The following is a 23910-nucleotide window of genomic DNA, read 5'->3' as shown; positions in this document are numbered from 1 at the left end:
GGGTAGATATGCTAATTGGTGAGGTCCATGAAATTGTATACGCATTGTACCCAGGACCTTTGATTCGTCGTGGTACCACCTTTAAGGATGGTGCACCTGGGATCCTATTAAACCAAGGTAATACCCTTTTCCCTATACTGTGGTGTCTCATTTTTACCAGCATTTTAGGCATCAGACTCTTCCGTTTTCCTTTCCGCAACCAAACCTCATCTTTTTTCTTGGATTTAGAGGTGGTTTTAATCAAGGGCAAAGGATAGCAAAGATCTACATTCACTGTGCCAAGATTTACTGCTTACTGGTGCTGGTGACAGAGGCCAGCACCAGCACACCTGGAATATATTATCCTACTCTTCCATCTCCTGTGACTGACACCAGTAGTGGTATGACAGTGGTGATCCCAAGGGAAAACAGCAGGAGCAAGCACTGCTGTTTGGGGCCCTAGGGGAAGTTCTTCCCAGATCCCACTGCCCTTCTCAAAGGACTTGTCATGTTGGGGTCTTAGAGCAAATATGTTTCACCTGTAAATAAGAGTTTGTCAAAGCTGAACCCAGTGATAAGATTTGCCTCAATTCCCAAGCAAATTTAATTATTTCATTTCCAAAAGCCCAGGGAAATGTTTGCTGTCAACATTTTAAAGTGGATTTCCATGTCAAAATTTTAGCAAGCTTCTAACTTTCTGGAGGAAGGTACAAATTAAATAATTTTTTTAAATATTTTTTTGACATGACTCGAAACTTCCTGACTGTTAGATCAGAAGAGTCTGCATATTCGCAAATTTTTGTCTTGAACCACTCTTTCCAATCTTCAAAAATTTTATCTGCAATGAAGAAACCTTTTTCTCCTCCTTTTTTTTTTTAAAGAGACTATCTTAGTTTGCCTTTAAGGGGCATTAAATGCTTGGAAAGCTCTTACCCCTATTTCTTCTGAAATCCCTTCATCATCAAACTGCTAGAAATCCCCAATACAGGCTTTTTATAGTTACCAGGCATGTTCAGTGGGCAGGTGAGCTGGGATGCTGTTCAAGGATTTAGAGCATGAGTTCTGAAGCCATCTTCATTAAACTGTGAAATTTGTCATGGAAATGTGCCTTATGATGGAAATTGTTAGGATTGCCAAAATGATCAGCACTGGGGCTGTCCCTATCTACCTTTTTCTCCCCGAGTTAACACTGCTCAGATCCCAGCCCTGAACCAGCAGCTTCAGCATGTCAGCTCAGGGTTAGAGAATTCCCAGGTTGGTGAAGTCTCGGCAGAGCAAAGAACATGATAAGAAAGCTGGATGGGCGAAATAAGAGAGCTGAAAGGCTGAATCACCATGAGAGTCCTGACTCTGCCAGCCTGTGTCATTCTCTTTGATCCACTGCTCAGCTGCTTGCTGGAGTGGCTAGAGGAGTGTTGGGAAGGTTGCAGATGTCTGCCTTGGGCTTCACATGGTATTTATTTGTGCACTTGCTTGTGTTTTGGGGCTTCCCCACCCATGAATCCCTTTGCCTGAGCAGAGAGCACTTTATACAACTGTTTAAAATGTGTCCAGTGCCAAGAGATGCAGAGCTGCTGATTTTACATTTTCACAAAGCTGTATTGCTTAAAGCCGGCTGGTCTCAGGCTAAACAATAAATACTGGTCCTGTAGTAGGAGTTAGTTATTTTTTGTCAATACAAACGGAGACTATGTTTTGGAGGAGTTTTACTGTAAATAACAAAGCATTTTTAATGGTGCTGAATCTCCCTGAGCCCTGAGGGCTGGTAGCCAGTGTGGGGTTTAAGGTTGCCCCGCCCAGCCACGTGTCGCAGGCATGGAACTGTCACCCGCCCAGCCACGTGTTCCCGGCGTGGAACGGTCACCCGCGCGCCCCACGTTCCAAGCGTGGAATGGTCACCCGCCGCCGTGGTGACCAACGGCCGCCAAGGGAGTTGTAGTAACCAGCAGCGCAGCGTGCGGTTAGCAGTCGCCAGCGGTTCGCCGAGCTGTGCGGCTGCAGGTGCTGCGAGCTCTGGGTCGGAGTGAGCGCACTGCCACTGCTTCGACACTGCGCTCAGCTATTAGCTGGCCTACGCTAAGACCTGCTACACCATGGCTATGACAGCGATGCTTGGTGGTCTTCGTATTTGGAGGAGGATCTCTACAGCCTGGGGTCGCCTGCGGGGCACCTCTAACAACCAGGTAGCTATCGCAAGTTTTGCTTCTCCGAAGTTTTGCCTAACTTTGCCGGTGTGGAAGCAGCAATGGATCTGACGTTGGGGAAGGAGTTTGGAAAGGAAGGACTGCTTTATGTTATGTTTTATGTTATGTTATGTTACGTTATATGTTATGTTGCCTGACCCCTGCGGAGCAGAGGCTGTTAACACGTGCTCACAGCCATCGCTGGGCTAATTGTTCTCCTCAGCGCCGCTGTGCTTTCCGGAGGAGCCTCTGGAATTTGGGGTTAAGGCTACAATTACCAAACTACGCCCGAGAGCTATTAAGGGATGAATAGAAAATGAAGTCTGCTGTCAAGAAGACACGTTAACAGCGTGGAGAGTTACCAGCTCTTGGCATGGTTTCTCTGCAGGTGCCTGCAGAAGGGATCCCGGAGCAGAGAGATGCCTCCCGCGGACGCTCCCTGCGCCGGACTGTCAGCGTCCCGTCCGAGGGCCAGTTCCCGGAGAAGCCGGCAGAGGGGGCCGCCCAAGCAGGTAAGAGAGACCTCGGCCACGGGAAATGAATGAGCTGAGAGCTGCTAGCTCTCCGAGGGCAGCGCCTTGCCCGAGCGGCCCGGCTGGGTGGGTCCCGCGGCGGGGCGTGGCGCTCGTGCAGCCCGGGCGTTGTGTGTAAACGCCTCCGGCAGAGGAACTGCCGAACTCCAGCATTTATCCGGACACTGCTGAGGTGGTTATGGGATGCTGCAGGAGCATGGCTGTCGCTGCACACGGGGGGCTTTGTGGCTGTGTTTTTAAACTCACTAGGCAGCCCTGGGATTTCCAGGTGAGAGTGCTGGATGCGGGTCAGTAGGAATGCAGCTCTTGCAGGTGGCTCTAGGTGGTTCCCGCTGGTTTAGAACTGTTCAGTGGTTATGTTTTACCTCACCTCTGGAATTTCCTTTGCTTCATATTTTCACAACAAGCACCGAATAACTGGTTTTTCTTTAACTTACCTCATGCCTATTCAGGCTGCAGTTCCTAAAAGAAGCAGCCACCTGCCTGCTGTTGGCTGTAATTATCCATGTTGAAATTGAGGCAAAGCACAAGAAAATAAAGGCATTAAAAATGTCAGACAAAAGCTCTGTTGCAGTGGTTTCCCAAGTCAAGGTATCCCAGTTCCCCCTCTTTTCCACCCCACCTGAGGTTGCATAAAGAGCATCATTCCAGCTCTTTCCAGAAAAGAAGGAAGAGGCAGCAACCACACATAAACGAGCTCTTCATTCTCTTCCCAGCTTATGCAAGAAGCTTTCATTGGCATAGGCTGGTGAGACTTAGGAGCAATTCTTCTCTGGTTCAGCTGTGAAAAATGTCACTCCTGGAAGAGTGAGCTATGAGGAAAAAACATGTATCTGTAAATAGTAAAGTAGCTTTGATAACTGCTATCAAAGGTAAAGAGCACATTAGGTATTTTTCATTTCATAGCCTCAGCTATGTTTTTGACTAAGAATTTTATTCTATGAGTATACTGCACATAAGTAAGAAAAATCCCACTCTTGTAGATAGTTAACTAACACAGCAACCTTAGTGCTTATTTATTTGTACTTGTCAATAGCACTATTTAACTCTTCTTTATTCGAGGAAGGCTTTTTTTATTTCTTAGATTCCTGGATTGGAAGTCTGGAAATAAAGAGGGCAAATTTAGGGATTTAGGAGGGAAAGCTGCAAAATACTTTGAGATGAGCAATATGAAAAGAATCCTGACTGGATTTGTTTGTGGCATTTCAAATGCACCTCTAAATTATCATCTTGGTTTAAATATAGGAACAAATGTTCACTCTTGCTTGAAACTAAATGCAGTATTAATCATGTTAACAAGGTGTTGTAGGCAAAGTACTTACTCCAGGTGTATGTGAATGTGGAGGTGAACGTGAATGTGAAGGCTATACAATTTTGGCTCAGCTGGTTTGGAACTGACTATTACTATGTAGTGTACAAATACTTTCTTGGATAAATACTTATTTACATAAATATTACTGTGTATCACCAATATATGAGGTGATAAAAGTGACCCACTGGATGTTTACAACTCATCTGTTTGATGGTGTGTGGAAGGTGTCCCTGCCTGGATGATCTTTAAGACCCATTCTGTCCCAAAACATTGAAAGATTCTGCAATTATTTGTTGAAGGTTGAAAAGGGGAAGATCTGTCAGGTGGGTTTTTTTTACCTTTTGCCATTTTTTTTCTTTTCTTCCCAGAAACAGAGTGGCTGAAAAGGGTTTCACATTGTTTTGATGGATAAACAATGTGATTTATCTGTAACCTTGGTCCCTGAGAGTGAGCAATGCAGAAAGCAGTTGTCATTTAATACTAAGCTGATGAGAGGTGCATGGATTTTTACAGCAGGTGAAGATTATGCAAGAGTAGCCTCAAGCATTTCTAGTGGAGCAGGGGAGGGAACTGTCTCATTTTTTGCCTAGTGGTGGCAGTATAGATTTCTTTCACAAGACTCAGCAAAAATACTGTTCTACAGACATCATAGCAAGTTGCTTTAGCTTTTGATTTCTAGTTAACATATCCCGACAGTTTTGCTATATCTGGGTCTTCCTTTTCCTAGGGATTTAGCATGTCAATTTGCTCTTGTTTTTTGGAAGAAGAGAGGGAAAGGTAGTTTTTATTTTTAGTTCACTGCAGGCACCTAGTGAATATTTCATTTTCCCTTCCCCATCTGGTACACTTCTATGATGGTGTGAGAAAAGAGGAAACTCATTTTACTGATGAAGTCTCAACATCTATTTGCAGAAAACTTGGATTGCTGCTGGGTGGATGCTGGGGGGAGAGGGAAGGCAAGGGGAGCCAGGCACATTGCTTATGGTAGCTTTTCAACTCCATTCAGTTTAAAGTTGAGCTCTTTCCCAAACTGCCCCTCCTGCAGAACGTATTGTGGAAAATAGCAGGGAATTTGGGCTCCTGTTTTCATTTATGACTCAGCAAAGTGAACAGACTGTTTTAAATTACCGGAGCAGCTTTGATGTGATTTCCTGCGCGTGAGAAGTGGAGGAAGCCAAACCTGTTACGTTACTCGTTACTATTCCGTGCAACATAAAAGGTGCTCACTCTAAACCTGTTCCAATGGAATATATCAATCCCATTTACCTTTGTTACATGGACATGGGAATGGCGGGGAATGGCAGAGGCAATTGTTTAAATCCTACCTAACACAGCAGGGTTTAAATCCTACCTAAGCACAGGGCAGAGTGGTGCTTGCTTACAGGTGCTGCAGGAAATAAAGTTTCCCTTCATCTAGGCCAGGGAGGCAGCTGGTGATATTAAAGTGCATTGTCAGGTAGAACTGGCAGCACTGCAAAGGCTCCCGAGGTGGTGGGACTGACTGGCTCAAAAAGCTTGGGCTGGCACTGGCCCTGCTCCAGGTGCTTTGTTCTCTAAAGGTGCCCTGATGGGGACTTCCCCTGCAGCTCTGGACCAGGTGATGCTGTAAGAGAAGGTGGCTGGTGCTGCTCCACAGGAGGAGGGATCTCCCCACAGGGGCATCCCTCTGTGGCTGTTCCCAGGAGCTCTGGCAGGCCGGGATGTGCTCGCTCGGTGCGAGCAGGGCTGGAGCATGGCTCTCACAGCTGGCTGTGCCCTGTCCGTTCCCAGCGTGACACACCTCACTGCCCAGTTCGTGGGGCTGTTCTCCCTCTTAGCAGTCCTTTCCGCGAGCAGACTGAAGGCTCAGTGTCAGCAGTTTGGTTTTGTTAAAAGATAAAGATCTACCGAGTGAGGCACTAATACTGCAGGGTCCAGATTCCTTCGCCTCTCCTCCGGGATGCTCCATTTTGTCAGTCTCCAAGCATCCATGGGAGAGACATATTGTAACTCTGCTGAAATCAAAATCCACTATGCAAAGACATCACAGTTAATGTTATCCCCGAAGAAGGCTTCTCTCCATTTTTTCCTTGGGCTGTTTGGAGGAAAACGCTGCTCTCGTGGCACCAGCTGGCTGTCTCTCTCCATAAACCTTGGTTTTTGCTGCTGTGAATCAGGATATACAGGAAATTTTCAGTAGCAGAGGGAAGCCGGCAGTTGGGTGTCTGTTAATAGCCTGAAAGTAACTAATGAGGATGTGCAGCCGGAGCGATTGGTTGAAGAGCTGCAGTCCTGTGTGCTGCTGCTTCGCTCGCTCGCTCCCCCAGCCCGGGAAGGGAGGGAGGACGGAGACACCCGGCGTTCCCTCAAGTGGAAGTCATGGATCCCCAGGAATGCAAGTTTAAGCTGCATCTGCCTCTTGAAAGCAAAACAGCAGGAGTCAAAATGTTACTGGCTGGAGTCACGGCTTGCTCCTTTTCTTTAAGATTCAGAAGATAGCAATGGACTTTCTGCTAGGAAGTGAATTTTTCCCTCCCCGTGTTGGGGGGTGTTTTGTGGAGCTGGATTCCTTAAAGTCTGGCAATTGAGCTGGAAATGGGCATCACTTGTGATGAAGGTATCTGTATGCATACATATGCATATCTAGCTCTATATAAAAATGTATGTATGTGTGTTTGTGGAGAGATTTTTAATGCTGTCTGTACTTTATTATGCTATTATTCTAGTATTTGTGCTAGTCCAAGACATCGGTGCAGCTTCTATGAATATTTGTGCTCATCAGATCAGTCTGCATGGATTTAAGATGCCAAAGTCATGTCTTAGTAAGGTCATACTGCCAGAATGAGGAGAAGTTGATCTATTTTTTTTAATCTGCAGAGATATATATGTCATATTACCCAGGCATTTGTAAGTCTTCTGCTGGTTGCATGCTTTGAACAAGTAGTGTGATCTTACGTGACCAAACTTTGACCTTTGCCGAATTACATTCAGCTGGGACTAAAACTGAGCTTCCCTGGGTCTTGACTGTAGTCATCTGTTAATTACTGCACTGCTTACGTAAAAAAATTAAATTAAAAAAGTAGATTTAAATTCTGTGAATACTGTCACTCAAACAATAACAGAATACTAAATATGTCTGAGTATTGATCTTTACCAGCATTTTTTATTTGAATCTCCTACAGTCAAGTCAGACTCACAGTCTTGAACCTGCCAATGAAAATGCCATTGTAGTTTAGTAAGTTAATAAGATGCAGGTACATAGGGGGGTTAATTCAGCAGTTTAGTAATGCACATGAAACTTTCCTGAGGCTTCTGTCCTACAGAGCACAAAACCTGACTATTGCCCACCCCCAGGCACCCATTCACCACCTTCTTCTTCTCTTCCTCAGAGGTCCCAGCCGAGAGATCTCCTCGCAGACGGAGCATCTCCGGAACTGGCACTGCTGAGAAAACCAACTCCATGGACGTTGCGAACACTTCTCCTTTCAGAGTGCCAGTAAGTGTGCTTTCCCTGCAAAGGGGCATTTGTCTCGTTGGATGGGAGGAGGAGATTAAAATATCACAGTGTACAACCACGCTGGGGGAGCCTGGGGGGAAAGGAATATTTGGTTAATATTTCCAGTTGACCAAGAGGTTTTGCTATCGAGTGTCACATATTATCAGTAAGGTTTCTGGTAGGTGCCTAATTTGCTCCTTTTCATTGCCTTGACCTAAAGTTGCAGATAGAGAAACATCAGTGTTAATGTGGGCAGCGACCTATAGAAATACTTTTGAAGTTGCCTCCAGGGATTGCATTCCATGTTCAATCTTCACAAGGAAACAAGTTCCCTTAGATTGGTGATAGCATGTTATTTCTCCCTCTTGCCAGTGAAGTACATGGAAAACTGAAATGGTTTTCTAGTTTATTGAAGAAGCTTGATGATGAAATTTCTGCAGGTGTGTTAATTCCTCTTTAGCTCTTTGGACTTTGTCCTGAGTTTGGTTGGCTGTGAGTCTGCACGAGAGTTGTTCAGGTACAGCCTGGATTTTGCTTGGGTCACTCTTTGGTCAGTGTATCCAGGAGCACAAAGGCATTTCTATTATTAGACTGAGGACAAATGCTTCGAGTTCAAATGAGCTGCTCAGTAATTTTTAACAATATTTGATCGTGTTTTAAAATATCTAATTTGCAAATCTTTTCATGCCCTTCTTTACTTATGCCAAGTAATCTGCCTACTTTAAAATAAATCTTGCTCTGTGTCTTTTTAAAAATGAAATTTAAAACAGCCAAAAGATGGAATGAGAGTTATTTAAATTATTCAAGGATTAAGGCTGATCAGAGCATATAGAACAGATGTGTTTAAAGCAACCTCTGAACTCGTGGTAAATTGGAATGGAGAAATGGACCAAGGAAGCAATGAATACACTGGGTATCCTTACTTGGTCCCTTTTCAGAGTCATAGAATAATACAGATTGGAAGGGAATAGACAATCTCTAGAGGTGCTTTCCCACCTCAGCTATTCTATGTTCTGTGAAGGATCCTCTGTCACTTCAGAAACCTGTTTTCTGGATGGTATAAAGGGTCCTTGGTCTAGTTTTATGTGAAGTTGATACAAAATATTCTGTTATGTCAAGTTCTGAGATTTTTATACCGAGCCCATGGTCCACAGAGTTCCGGGAAGATTTCTGAAGTCTGAGAGCCTTCCAAAGGCTTATCCTTGTCTCCATTTATAAGAAATTCTCTGTTTTCTTTGCCTTCATCTCTAAGTAATAGGCCAAGCCTGTAGATGTATATGTGCATTGCGTAGCCTTTGTCTAACAATTGCAAGCTATGTATCAGAAGTTTTTCATGATTATCTGTATTGGTTATTTGATATGCCTCCTTTTTTCCTCATTTCTGTACCATTCCTTTAATGATGATCCTGTCGTTTAAGTAATGTTTTAATGGTTCTCTAATTCTTCTCTAATTCTTCTCTAATACTTCCTAGCTCCTGCTCCCCTTCAAAAGAAGAACCTTGCAGAATGTTTCTCATTTCCCCTGGTGGTGTGCTGGGCTTTTAGGACTCTGGCAAATAGGCTCAGGAAGCAGTACCTGGCTGCTTTCCTTGGGCACAAACCAGCAGAGAGCTAGCTGGAAGCTATTTGTGCCACGTGGAGCTGGATTCTGCTGCTTTGTCTGCCTGCCCACCTGTACACCCAGGAGCATAATGCACCCTCCTGTCCTCCTCATGGGGACGAGGCTGCTGCCTTTGGAGGTTTTGTTCTGAGTAACCCATGTATACCCTGTTCCTCCTGAGTGAGGGCTGAGATCACCCTGTTTTAAAACATGGCAGCTTTTGCTCTGTTTAAAAGAGCAAGCTGCAATTAGAAGTCAGCTTGCTTAACAACACAGATGAGCTCAAGCCAAAACTGCTGAAACCAAACACACTGTTGACTTGGTAGTTGGCACACATGTAATAGGTGACTGAGAAGATGGGGAGGAGTCATACTCCTGCCTTTGAGTGCTAATAAGAATTTCCCAGCTCTCAGGAGGAGGAAAGGTGACTTGGGCGCCTTGTGGAAGTCTCAGTCTCAGATCACTGATCTGAGAAGAGCTTTAAGTGAAGGACTCAACAGGTGCCTGTAATGGCTTCAAATTTGTGTCTGTGAGCTGGTCTGTATTTGACAGGGATTTATTCTAAGTAGAAAGGAGATTAATAGTAAGAGATTTGCTTTTCTGTTTTTCTATACATTGTCACCTGCAGTGCAGTTTGGAGGGCTACAGGCAGCTGCAGCATAGTGCTGTCTCAGTTATTCTTCCCATGACCCTAACTCCATGCCATACCTCGTCTACTCACTGCTTGGATTTATAGATTTTTTCTATTTTTTTCCTTTGGCAAATGGAATTCAAAAAACTCTGCTCAGTTCTGGCACGTGTGAATTTTTCATGCCACTCCCAGGCTGTCCATCTGTAAGCACTGGCCCTGCAAGAACTGCCAGCACAGAGCAAATACTGCAAATGTTTTCAAGTCTTTTGAGGATGACCAATAAGCACACCCTTTTTTTGGATAATTTTTGTCTTTATGTTCTCACTGTATTTTTTTTGTGTGTGTGTAGTCAACTCTGAATTGCCTTTTTCAACCCCAGAAGGAACATCTGTTCCAATGGGGAATGGATTATGTTCAATTAAACCAAGAACGTGTTCCATGTTAAAGCAATGCCGATTTAAAATTTTGTATGCACACAAAAATGAACATTCACGATCCTTCTCTGAGTGGGATTTGGAATGATTCAATACAAATACTTCTGGACTCCTGCTGAATTGGGTCAGCTTTGTCTTATTTGCCCTTAAGGGGAAAAAGCCATGTTATTTCATGTTTGCAGTTTTAGCAGACTGAGCCAGGGTCCACCAGATCTGAATCCCTGTGGCTGGGTTTGTTACCTTTTATGCTGAGAGGTCAGAATATATGAAAGTGCCTTTGAAAGTGCCATACATCCTCTACTTGAATTCCAGCAATGGCCGCAGGAGAAGCCCAGGAGCATCTATTGATTGCAGGGCTTTTTCAAAGGCACTTTTTCAATACCAGGACCAAGAAAAGTGCAGCATCACGGGCAGAGTGTGAGTGGCACACACAGCTGAAAAGACTTCTTCCCTTTTGACAGCATCTTTTTCTCCAGCACATCGTATACATTTGTGGGGTTTGTTTCTTGTGGGTTTTCTTTGGTTGAGTTTTTTGGCTGTTTTTTTTTTTCTGCAGTATTTAGATGTCTGGCGTTTTCTGGTTTATCAGGAGAATGTAGCAGCTTTCACCCCGGAGGAGCCTGCTGGCTGGCAGAAACTGAAGGGCAGTCCTAAATGTAGCACTGCCTTCAGATGCAGAAAGCAGATTTCCCTTCCTTTCTTCCCTCTGTCTTCAGAGGTTTTCAATACTTGGCTCGACCAAGTCAGAATTAGGCTGACCTAGTGCTGGCAGCACATGGAGCAGGAGATGATCCCAGAGGCTCCCTCCAACTAGCATGGCTTTGGGCTGTGATTGTCTGGGGAACAATCATAGTTTGAAGACAGATTCTTTGAAGATTTAGTTTCTTTTTAGATCCCAAGTAGATTTTTGAATTGAGCTTTGCTTCTCACCAATACTATGACAGATATCTGAAGCCACTGGTGTGTGAAATGCTTTGAAATTTTCTATTCTGAGTAGTGAGATTATTGAAATCACAAATTATTTTAAGATTTAACGTGCTGTATCTGAATTTAAAAGGGAAACCTGGCTGCAATTGTGGGCTCAATAGGAACTCAATATGAAACATCTTCACTCTTAAGCTCACCAAGAACTGAAAACGGCATGTAAAGGGGACGTAGGAACAAATACTGATATTGAAGATTACTCCTTATTAAAGGAGAATTGTGGGGTTGGGTTGATGCCTGATGGGTTTTTTGTATTTTTTATTTTACTTTTATACTCTCTTTATATCCTTTATATATAACCTTTTACCCTTCCCCGTTCCTGCACTTTTCACTCCCTGTATCTTAACCCTACATTCTATCACCCTAGTACTCCTTGCCCTGCTCAGAATCCTTTGGGGAAGACGAAACATACCCACAGTCTCAAAAGCATGACGCACAACCTTGAACAGGGCCCCCATCACTGAGACATGTTTTTTGTAAACTAAGTAGCAATCTTTTTGGGGGGGGGCAATTTTAATAAGGGAGCAGTTACTTCATTTGCTAAACTTCTTATCAGAGACTTTTAAATAGATATTCTAATCTAAGCTGTCTATAAATTGTATACGAGAAATATCGTCGAGAGCTTTTTGAGCTTTTTAGCTTTTTGGCTTTTGGGGCTTTTGAGCTGGCCTTTGGGCTTGCTTGTTCGTCGGTGCGCATCTGGGATCCTATTAAACCAAGGTAAAACCCCTATCCCATACTGTGTGTCTGCGTCTAAAATTTTTTTCTAGCAATTTAAGGTATCAGGGTCTCTTGTATAATAGTTGGAATCCATTGAAGTGCCCCCATAATGTGAGTAGTGCTAACTATTGCAATTGGAAGCTCTCACCTCCTGAAACTGTCACTGGCAATCCAGCCCTGCCTTTCTTCCTGCTCAGAGGAATCCCAGTCCAGCCCGTCCTGTAACCAGCACAGCGGGAATCACTGCTGTGTTTGGACTCTGTGACAGTGCATTGAGTGATTTATTACTGCCATCAGTTTCCCTGTTTCACTTCTGCAACTTCTCATTTTAGGGCTTCTTCAGTAAGCAACTGAAAGGATCTACCAAAAGGACAAAGTGTCGATCCAAGCTGGACAGGAACATAAGCTTCCCTCTGCCCTCTCCCAACAACACCGAGGACAGGTAAGGTGTGCTGCGTCGCAGAACTGACACACAGCACACCAGTGCACTCGCTGAAGGAGAGCCAGGAGAGGATTTATTGTCCAGCTGGCAGGAAGGGCGGTTGTGGGGCTGCCTCTGGCACATTAGAGCTTAGTGTACTGCTAATAGTGCAATGAACTGCTGATACAGGACAGAAAACTGCTGCTCTTCACAGCTGTTGAAAAGCTCATGTTAAGCAGATGGGCTCGAATACCTTTTTCTGCATCTGTTTCAAATAAGCTGCAGACTGCTAATTTTGTTATAGATTGCACTCACAGAGCCAATACGGAGTCAAGCCAATTAAGAGCCAATTAGAATTTATTAAGCAAGCAGGCAGTAAGCAATTACAGCGCTGGGCTGCTGGGAGGGTCTCCTGCCCTGCCAACAACAGCAGCCCTTCCCTTTCTCAACCCCCAGTTACATACCCCTCGCCTCTCGGAGTGTGCTGTTGCTAGCGTACTCTGCGTCTGCGCGACTTGTTGCTGAGGTCTTGTCGCTGGGGTCTTACTCTGCCTCCCGGCGATTGCCAAGTCGAGGGTTGGAGCTTTCCCTGTCCGTGCGACCTTGTCGTGCACGTCGCCTGCTCGAGTGCTGCTCACCCAGGTGGCGTCTTGCAGCACAGTAACTGACTCAACCACAAGCACTCTTCCCCTCCTCCCCAGTTAGTCAAGAGTGACAATTTTATTAACAAACACAGAACCATCTGCTACATAAAGATTTGATTAACAAATACAGGCTTGTTTATCACAATTTCATGATACAAAACCATGGGATTGATCAGCTGGAAAGACATTTGCCCTGCTGTATGCAGTGCTTGCCTGCAGGGCAGTGCTGTGGTGAGATGAGGAGCTGTGCTGGTGTGAGCAGGGCGCCAGCACCGGCACAGCCCGGAGATGCAGTACGTGTTAGTGAGACGGTAAAAGAGAAACAAGGTATCCAAAACCTTGGAGATTCAAACTGGAAGGAGCAGCTGAAAAAGAAAATGCAAAATGACTGATTTGGGCATTGTGAAGTAGGAAGGAATTTGTGCATTTGACTTTAGTGTAAAGGCTTTGTATGTTGAAAATCAAGTGTATTGTGAAGGCTCATCTGCTTTAATGAGTAACCCTCATTCTGCATTGGTTACAGATTTAGGGATCTGTGTGCTTTTTGCTGCTAATACACAACATTTGTCTACTAATCTAGCTAGTAAGAAGTATTTTCAGTTTTATATCCAAATCTACCTATGGGCTTTCTTAAAATTTCAGCAGTTGGTTCTGAATTTTTTGCTGCTGTTCTTTCACTGACAACTTGGCAGCTACAATTTCTAGGTCAGTGGGAATGGACTTGCTAGGCATGTGTAGCTGGATATTCCCTTGGGAGTCTGGGGTTACTGCCCTAATGTTATTTTCACAAGGTTTGCAGACTAATTGTAGAAATTGTTCTGAATAAGCACCGACAAGCTGCAGCTTTGTCTGGGATCTTGCCAGCTCTTTTGGTAATTGTGAGAAAAAAAGACATTTCCTTTCCTCCTTGCCTGACAGACCAGGTGAGCCGTCCAAGCTGAAGGAGTCGCGTGCCCATGAGTCTCTACTGCACCAACCCGCCACCATCGAGACTCTGGATTTCGGGGCAGAAGCATCAGTCACTCTCCAGCCACTTCACAACAGCGTCCTTGGAGGAGACTTCTGCTTTGAGGTGGTGACAAGCTCCAAACCGGCAGCTGTCAGTCCCCCTGAACCCTTGTGGAATGCTGCTCCAGGGCTGGGGAACTGGAAAACAGAGCAGCAGCCACTGCCATGCTGAGCTTTGGGTGGGGGCTGTTGAGCCACCGTGTGACTTTTAAAGTCCTTGAGGCTAATGGCATCAATCACTCAAAAGAGAGAAATCTTTTTCAATTACCAGGTTTTCTAATTGAAAAACATCTCTTCAGTTTGATAAATATCTAAGCATTTGTAGTGTGCCTGCCAATGTATGGTTGATACGCACAGTACAGTGGACATGCAATAGAATGTGCGTTAGCTGTGTGTTCACCCTCTCCAAATTCACCTGAAGTTAAATTCAGAATATATACTGTAACCAAGAAATGAGATTTCCAGTCAGAGCCCCCTTCCATTAGCTGAGCTGCTCTCCAGTTGCCAAAGGAGAAGCTTCAGTGGCTGCAGACGTGTCCGTGGCACCATGGAGCAGGATCCAAAGATCCCTTTGCTGTTTCAGCAGAGGCTGCAGGCTGTGGCTCTGAGCTTTGCTCCAGAAATGGGCAGAAACCAAGTGTGTGAGCACAGTCCTGCCATCACAGCTCCAACAGTGGAGCCGTGTGTGTTTGGATACAGCTGAGGCCATGTCACCTGTCCTGGCAGGGGCAGGTGACTCTGTCTTCAGCAGGATTAGTTAGATGTGTCTAAACTTCTGGAGCAAAGATCTGTTTACAGCCTGGAAAATTCTGGCAGTAAACCAGCATATCAGGCTCTGGTCTCTCAGGATGCATGCAGGAAGTGTTCCTGTTTGCTTCAGCCTCATTCTTCTGGTTGGAAGCACTTTTAGCTTGCTTAGGCTTGGAGAGTTGGGTGGAAAATACTGGCAACAATTTAGCTCTGAGGCTGTTGCCTCAAACTGCTTTGTAATTGTGTGCACTAATGAATGAAAAGAGTAAATGAGGCTTGTCAGGCCACAAAAGAGGGGAAGAAATGGAAGTGGTTCCCTGGTGCAGGAAAGCAGAGCTGTCAGGGCTGGAGCAGAGCATAACTCCCTCGGTTAAGCTGCTGCTGTCCATATGGACCCCTGAAAATATTTTTTATGTACTAAAGTCATCCAGTGTGTTTTGCCTTACGTTAATGCATTGTCAGTTCTGTCTATCTTTACACTGGTAGTAACCAAATGATCTGCCCCTGGGCCTGAATGGGGAAAACGGCAAGTTTTAATAGCCACAGATCAATTAACAACTGTTTAAAAAAATAGATTAACTGGTTGATTAAGGCTTTGTGTAAAAGTCTTTAAGAGGAGCCTCTGGTGCTCTTAGTTTTCTATGAATTCTTTAGTTTGTTATAATCTCAAACTGGCTTTTTTTGCTCTCTGCATTTTGTGGGCCTTTTATCCTTGCGGCCTTGTAGGCCGCTGGATTTTTACCTGCCTTTTTCATGTTTACTTTGTTACTCAAGCACTATTTATCTTCCTCCTTGCTTTTTGCAGCCTCTTACATGTCTTCTAGGCTTGCCTGAACTCAGCCTGTCATTTATTCATTACAGGTGCGCTACTCCAAAGGCACTAAATACTTTGCTTGTTCCTCTGAGGAAGAGAGGGACTGGTGGATGGAAACCTTACGCAAGCTCATTCACCCGATGAAGGTAATAGAAACTGCAGAAATTAGATTAGTCGGGAAATGGAGGTGGTGTGATTGGATTTTAGTCCAGTGTACCAGGGCTTCCCACAGATGCATCCTCAGTTAATTTAGTCTGGGGAGCTGTCTGCTCATCCGTGTATTTAAAGCTGCCGTGTGCTATTCCAGGGAGTGCAGTAGGTCAAGGCTTCAATGAGTAAATACACACCAGCATGCTCCCTGATCCTTGCCCCAGGGCCAGTTTGGGATGGTGTACACTGGATTTCTGAGGCCATGCACCTGGGAATGATGGGGCATGGCTTTGTCATGTTTTACTGTAGGGGCACAGTTGGGGTTGGGTGGGAAACCAAAAGAAAAACCAACAGAAAACAAATTGGAGCCAGAGTGAGAAGGGGAATCAAGTTATAGATCAGCTGGAAATAGATGATAAGTCACTTCATAGCTGCCATCCTGCTTCCCAGGGACAGGCTAACGTCCCAGGACGGTGCTCTGGGAGTGTCTCATCAGTCTGGCAGGTTTGGAAAGGCTCTTGAGCAGAGTGTTTGTTTTCTAAAGCATTTCAAATACAGCTTTTGAAGAAGAAAAATGTTCTAGTCCCTGCTGTTGACATACAAAAGACAGCCCTTTGCCTCTGTTTTAGAAAATGTCCAATTTTCTAGAGATTCTGATTCTCTCTGGATCAATCTGATGCTGATTTCTGAGTCTGTCCTTACCTCAGACACAAAAGGCAGCCCTTTTCTGCTGCTGCTTTAGAAGATGAAATATTCAGTTTTTAGGGATTTTGAATCAAAACTGATCTCTTTTTTCTGCACAGGACAAATGCCGTCGAGAGGAACATCTGCTTTGCCTCTGGATCATGGAGGCCAAGGAATTGACCTCCAAGAAGAAATACTTCTGTGAGCTGTACCTTGATGATACTCTCTTTTCCCGTACCACCAGCAAAGCAAAAGCTGATAACATTTTCTGGGGGGAGCCCTTTGAGTTCTACTGTCTCTCACACACTGAGAATGTCACAGTTCACATCTACAAGGACGCAGAGAAGAAAAAGAAGAAGGACAAGAATAATTATGTAGGCCTGGTCAACATTCCCACAGCCAGTGTGACCAGCCACCAGTATGCGGAGAAATGGTACCCAGTCAGCACCCCTACTGCCAACAAAGGCATCAAATGCTGTTACCAGACCATCCCCATCTTGCCCATGGAGCAATACAAAGAATTTGGGGAATATATTACCAGCAACTGCTCCCTGCTGTGCTCCATGCTGGAACCTGTGATCAGTGTCAAGAGCAAGAAAGAAGTGGCTTCTGCCTTGGTGCACATTCTTCAGAGCACTGGGAAAGCTAAGGTAAGCACAGGTTGCTCCTGTTGGAGTGACTGTGGCTACTGATAAGTGATTTCAGGTGGAAGCTGGGGGGGCCATGATAGTAAGCAGCAGCAGGAGATGCTGTGTGCAAAGTGTAAGCAGGAGCACTCTATAACTTCATGTTATTCTGAGAAATCAGGGCCTAAGCTTGAGTGTTCAGGAGCCTGTCTGGCATTTCTAAAATCAAGATGTAGGTAAAGAGATAAGTGAACAAGAGGTTGGTAAACTGGAGAATTGTTCCTGTAAGTAAGTCAGTGATACAATGAGCAGCGGGTGCCAGTGCTGAGTCAGCACTGAGTCAGCTGATCAGTGCCAGCATCGATTTGGTCAGCATTTGAACAGCCTTTTAGAGGATCTATACCGAGTTAATGGTGATCCCACCTGCCCCAAGGATGCTGTTAGGACTTCTGGGTGCACACTGATTTCTTCAGATGGATTGTGGGAGAGGATCCTGCAGGTCCTGGGAAGTTCTGGGAAGCATTAGCACACGTTGATCTATCTGGTTGCTGCCTGCCAGGTGCTGTGTGAGTAGTGCCATGCTGTAGGCAGCTTCTTCCAGTGAAACCAGCTAGAGACAGTAAAGCACCACCAAATACAAGTCAGAGGGATGGAGATGTGGCAGGATGGCCACAAGCAACATCCAAGGGACAGCCTCATTCCAGAAAAGGTCCTTTTCTGCTTGCATCATCATGTGCCCCTTGGGATGGCTGGTGCTCTGTGACAGTGTGTGTGACAGGAACTCATTCCTTAACAAGTTACCTGATGAGAGAAGCTGGTAGCTACGACTGTGTTGAAACCCTGCTGGAAAGCAAGCTCTGGATTGCTGCAGTACCAGCTGCAACAAGTAGATAAATTAGTGATATAACTTTGCGCTCCTGGTGTGTGAAGTTTTGAACCTGTATTTACGGGAAGCACCAGGTGGCTCAGGCTGCCATAAAGCTCCCAAGAGGGTACATTTCCGGTTCATGCTCTTCTGATGGGGATGCAGCTGGATATTAGTAGTTTGTGCCAGGTGAAAAGAATTTTCTCAGATTTTGTTGCAAAGAAACAGCAATAATGGACTGAAAACTAAGAGTACTAAATGTCATTGACTCACACAAAGTTATCACTTCAGGAAATAATTATTACTGTAGAATTAGAGCCTATATAAAGAGATCATTCTCTGTGTCAAGGCTTGCTGATAGTTCCTGCCTGGACAATTGAATACAGTTCAAGTTCAGCCATATAGATAACCAGCAAGTATGTTAACTTCTTTTTCCCAAATCCTAAACCACTTTTGGTTTGTGAATTTAATTTATTAAGCCATTCTTCTTGTTTAAGTATCATCCAGCTGTAATAACTTGTGCCTCACTTTCAGTTTGGATTTTTAAATCCAAGTTTGTTTGGAATATTCCTTATAAAGAGATAAATATAATAGCACGGTAACAGACAAATCCACTGATAAACAAACTGGTGAGGGGTTCTGTTCTGGAGCTAGACTGAAACCCAATCTTGGCTGTAAATGTTTTCTTTTAGAGACTTTTGCTTTGCCCTTTCTAATTTGTGATCTGAATCATTCTCTAAGTATAATAAACCCAAGAGGAGGCATGGCTATTTCCTTGGCGCTTACTTCAGGTAGCAGCTGCACCCCTTGTCTCAGGCTGAGCAATTATTTCAGTAACTCTGAAATATCCTTCCTTCTTGGCTTCTGCAGTTAGTCTGGCATGACTGAGCTGGTTAAAATCCCCTTTGCCATTTCACCTTTTTCCTCAGGACTTCTTGACTGATTTGGTGATGGCTGAAGTAGACCGTTGTGCAGACCGTGAAGCCTTGATCTTCAGAGAGAACACAATTGCTACCAAAGCTGTTGAGGAATACCTCAAGCTGGTAGGACAGAAGTTCCTCCGCGAGGCACTGGGTAAGAAACTCCCTGTCTGCCACCTGTTTGCACGGCAAGGGCTGATCCTGACCTGTGTCTGCAGCATGGCTGCAGCTGAGAATGTGGGACGGGGAGGAACTGCCTCAGCGCTCAGTCCACGTGTCTCACACACAGCACACTTTGCTGCTCTTGATGCCCTTCCTCCACATGGAAGGCACTCCTTTGGTGCCTTCAGGAGTAGCACCCAAAGCAAGGCAAGCTTGAGTTGATGGAGCTGAGTCCCTCTTCAAGTTTGTATTGCCATGTTCTGTTGTTCTGGGTAACTTTCTTGTGTCTCTAGTGTGATGAAGAGGTATAACACTGCAGTTTCTTTGTGACCAATGATAGTTGTTCCATCTGATTTAAAAACAGGCTTTAAAAAGGGGGTTTGACCCATAGTCCTTAGAGAGGTGAGGCTGCAAGGCTGCCGAGCATCTCAGGGCAGGAGATCAAGATGCATCCTGTCTGGGGAGCCTCTTGCCTGTGTTTATCCCAAGTGTTCATTATTCACTGACTCATTGAAATTGCCCAGCCATCCAGTAATCTCTTATTCTGTTCTCCGCATGGGGTCTTCATGCCCACGGTTACGTGCCAGGGTGAACTCTGATAATTTTGTTATTGTCCCCTCCTCCACCAAAAAATTCTGCTCAAGTCATAAGCCACTGCCTTGGGAATTCCTCTCCCCGCACAGATAGCAATAGAGGGGACCAAACCCAGGCTCACTGTCTTCGCAGACACACCACAGCCAGCTTTTAGCAGCTCTGCACAATCCTCCTTATCCACGATTGCTGCTGTTTTTCACTGACACCTGTTGTTTCTGGGATGGAGAAAGCTTTGGAAATTGATACAAGAGAAACAAAAGAGTCCCACACCACATCCTTTCACAAGAAGAAAAAAAACCAAGCAGTTTGCTTTCCCAGCAGTCTCGCTTGTCCTCAGCAATCCCAGATGCTGGCAAGGCATCAAGGAGATAGCTGGCTAAATTAGTGCCCCAGGGGTCAGTATAGTCAACTCTGTGATTATATCCAGTTTGGCCATTTCTCAAGTGTAATGAGCCTCTTCTGGTAGTCTTATTCTCCTGGGTGGAACCATTGAGTGTAAGTCACTGTCGTAGGCTCTCACTTGGTACGGAGAAATGAGCAGCCTGGTACTTTGTGCTGTGCTTCTCAGCAGGCTGAACATCAGCTGTGGGACCATTGCATTACTGCTGACTGCAAGCTCCTTAATGTGCAGTAATTGCATCAAATATTTTAACATTAATGACTTCTAATGCATCATTTAGCACTGAATGATAAGATGGTAAATCACAGGGAGGAGAGATGGAAAATGCCCCGAAGGTCGTCCAGTTTGTCTATAGTTCAGAGCAGTGTTGCTCATGACAATACTGCCATCTCATTCTTTAGATGCCAGGTTTTAAATGTCAGTTTACCTAGCTGCCCTGTTCTTTGAAAGGATTAACAACACTGTGCTTGGTGTTAGCAACATAACACATCTGTAAGGGCACCTTATATCTGATAATAGCAGAGTTTTGTGGGCCACAAAGAGTAAGTTTCAAGTATGTTTAAGGGTAAAAAATATTATCCAGTAAACAAGAGTTAAAACAGAATTGGCTCAACAAAAGTGATGCCAACAGTTCTGCAAATAAGAGCTGTAGATGCCCTCAGCAGAAATGCTTTGGGGCCCATCACCCAAAAAAAAAAAAAAAAAAAAAAAAAAAAAAATTAAGAAAATGTGGTGCCTGCTTTGCTTGCAACAACACCAAGCTGAGATTTGGGGAGGGGCTGGGTAGTGTTTAAAGAGTTTTCAGAAAGCAAAGGCTAAAAGCAAACCCATTTTGCACAAACGAGCCTTGTGTTAGCTCAGAGCCAGCGAGATCATCTGAGGAGATGAACTTGAAAGGCATTGAATCATTAAACCAATGGATAGAGAACACCCTCATGAACACCCAACAGTTTAAAAATCACTTGGAATGCCTGCATATAGAGGAGGGAGACTAGTGAGTAGTTCATTCCAGTCTGTCAGACAAAGGCAACTTCATGTGGTTTGTATGTGAACGGTTTCTGTTGTGGTGCCGAAAGGGAAGGGTGACAGAAATGCCAAGGAGCTTGAAAGATGCAGGCCATAAAAATGCTGTAAGGTGTTGATGTAAGAGGTTGAGAAAAATTAGCAGCATCTAGCTAGTGCTTGGGTATTACTCTTATTCAAAAGCAAGGTGACACTTTTTAAAATTAAAAAAGGGCAGATTTAGAAATAATATAAATTAATATCATTGCCAAGCGCATTTCCTGGGAAAATTTTGAAAACAAATAGCACAAAGCTTCATTCCCCAGATGGTGGATAATTTCACAGTTGATAACACAGTTTGAATATCAAGTCAAATCCTCCTCTCTACGCCCTAAGTGAAGTGCCTGCGGGGTTGTTAAGCAAAGCCATCCTGTTATTGCACCTGTGCTTGGGGACAGCAAGGACACAGGAGGCTGCAGAATCAGAGCCCTGGCTGTGCTCTGCTGGGAAAGGGCTGGGAGGAGTCATGGCCCCAACATCTGGTGTCTGGAGGCTGTGCTGCAGACAACCTAGCAGGCAGTTGCTAGGGAAAGACATAAGCAGGATTTAAAGGTGTGTCAAGTAGGCTTTTCCTCTAACTACTCTGGTTTCTCATCCTCTTCCCTTTTTCCAGGGGAGTTTATCAAGGCTATGTGTGATTCAGATGAAAATTGTGAATTTCACCAGTAGACCTGGTCTTCTGCAATGTTTTCGATGCATACAAGTAAGGCATCTTCCTTCCTTCCTTGCTTCCCCTTGTCCCTTGTGTTCTCAGAGCATGCCCATTCCTCCTGTGAGGGTGAGAGAGCAGCAGTGGTGCAGGCAAGGGGCACAGTTCCAACCATCTTCCCTTCATTCCCTTTCCTCACTGCCTTCCTGCATGTGGCTCCAGATTGCAGGTGGAACTTGTGTCCAGACTGAGGGCACCCAGCCCACACACCACAACTGTGGGGCTTCTGCCCAAACTCTCTGCCAAGGCAACACATACTGAGTGTGACTGGATAAAGAGGGAATAAAGTGAGAAGATAACAGCTTAGCTTGGACTTAGCATAAAAAAGCTGTAAGTTTTGAGGTGTACAGAAAACTTTTAGACCTTTCAGATGTGTGGAATTGAATGGGAAATCACAGGGAGGAAGCAATGGCAGAGAGATTTCTATTAATCTCTGTTTCTGAGTAGCAGTGGAAGAAGAGGGGCCTTTCTGCTTTGGCATGAAGCACAGGCACAGTATTGAGAGCTTAACAAGTGAGGTAAAACTGTCAGATATGGAGATGAGTTCAGTTTGGCTCGGTTTGTTTTCAGTATTCTAACACCCGCTCCAGGGTAGTAACGGACAAGTAGTTGTTAGCTTGCAAATCAGCATGTCTGGAAATGGCTTCACTTAACAGATATGAACAAGGGGTGCTTTAGACTACAAAGACTACTTGAGTGTCACCAGATTAAATGGGGATCTACGAATAGATGCCTAATGACATTACCTAGCCTAGAGAGAAAGAGAGAAAAAGGGGAGGTAAAAAAAACCAACGATGTTTTCTCACAGAGAAGTATTTCAGGCGACTGATCACCAGTTCAACTTCTTGCATTCATTGCCAGTGCGATTTTATTTCCCTTTTTTTTTTGCTTTTCAGAGTGTTCCCCCGTGAGCTGAAGGAGGTGTTTGCATCTTGGAAGCTGCAGTGCCAGAAAACGGGCAAGCAGGACATCACTAAACGCCTGATCAGTGCCTCTGTCTTCTTGCGCTTCCTGTGTCCTGCCATCATGTCTCCCAGCCTCTTCAACCTCATGCAGGCATATCCTTATGACCAAACTGCTCATGGTCTCACCCTCATTGCTAAAGTCATCCAGAACCTTGCCAATTTTACCAAGTAGGTGATGCCAGTGCAACTGAAATCTGTGGTGCGCAAGGAGAGCTCTGATTCCTAGTTGTGCTCACAGGCAGCTGATTCTCTGGCAAACTGAAGCCCGCTTTTGGAAAGGAGGGAGCTTCTCACTTAGATGTGAACACTGTTCCCCTTGAGACACCTCAGATAAATTCTCCTTCTCACATGCAGATTGGAGCTGTGTTAAATTCTGTGGAGGGGACACAGGACCAAGAAGAGTCATGCACAAGCATGTTAGTGTATATGGTGTTTCAAAAGAAAAGAAAAGAAGCATGTTACCCCCAAGGATCATGTTTTTCTGCTCTCTCCCTCCAAAGTTCCCAGTTGAACAATACAAAGGACATGGCACGTCTCCTGCACGGGAGGAGAGAAAGAATATCTGTGGGAGGAAGGGGGGCGAGATGCAATTTGTAGTATAAACAGTGAAGTAGTAGTGTTTAAGTAAGTACAACTAAGCAGTGAATCTTTTAAATTGTCCATGTGGTTTTTTCCCTCCAAGACTCCAAAATCTTCAGATTTTGAATTTTTTTTTTTAGATACTCCAAATCTTCAGCAAGGCAGGTCTAAAATAAAGTGTTTAGGTAATTGTCTGTAAGCACTTGTATTTTATGTGTGTTTTATTGACTGGGTTTCCCCCCACTTCCTTTTCCTGCCGGATTGGCTCTAAGGAAACATACATGGTTTTCATGAATAATTTTTTGGAAACTGAGTGGAAAAAAATGAAGTCTTTGCTGAGGCATTTAGCTGAGCCAGAAACCAACCCGAAACAGCCTGCATTTGATGGCTACATCGACGTGGGCAGAGAGTTCTCGGTGCTGCATTCCCTCCTGTGGGATCTTGTGTCCCAACCTGATAAGGTAAAGCTGTTTGGAGGCCCGGGAGGGTAAATCCAGGGATGGTACCTTAGCAACAGTAAACACCAGGGAATATCAAGGGGAGCCAAGAGCTTTGGAGGGGAATGTTTGAAAGTGGTATTTCACAACAGCTCCTTCTGTGATTTCGGATTGAGGCCTGCAGCAGGGCCTGTGAAGTGGTTGGGCTTCAGCAGCAGTGCAAACAACTTTGCAGAGCCTTTAGGAAGGTCAAGTGCTGAAGGCATTGC

The 23910-nt window shown here is 44.8% G+C and overlaps 1 pseudogene across 1 annotated transcript; it reads left to right on the top strand.

Annotated features, from left to right (window-relative positions):
• The first annotated feature begins 831 nt into the window (after window positions 1-831).
• LOC146428086 (ras GTPase-activating protein nGAP-like) lies at window positions 832-23384 on the top strand (annotated as a pseudogene). Its single transcript, XR_014856221.1, has 10 exons — window positions 832-2162; window positions 2551-2674; window positions 7376-7482; window positions 12184-12293; window positions 13835-13988; window positions 15536-15634; window positions 16442-16972; window positions 18743-18887; window positions 21565-21654; window positions 22557-23384. The product of XR_014856221.1 is annotated as a ras GTPase-activating protein nGAP-like (transcript).
• The last annotated feature ends 526 nt before the right edge of the window (window positions 23385-23910 follow it).

The sequence above is a fragment of the Lichenostomus cassidix genome, chromosome 22 (genome assembly GCF_008360975.1).
Source record: "Lichenostomus cassidix isolate B80296 chromosome 22, HeHo_3.0, whole genome shotgun sequence".
Taxonomy (NCBI): domain Eukaryota; kingdom Metazoa; phylum Chordata; class Aves; order Passeriformes; family Meliphagidae; genus Lichenostomus; species Lichenostomus cassidix.
This window is presented reverse-complemented; position numbering and strand designations above follow the sequence as displayed.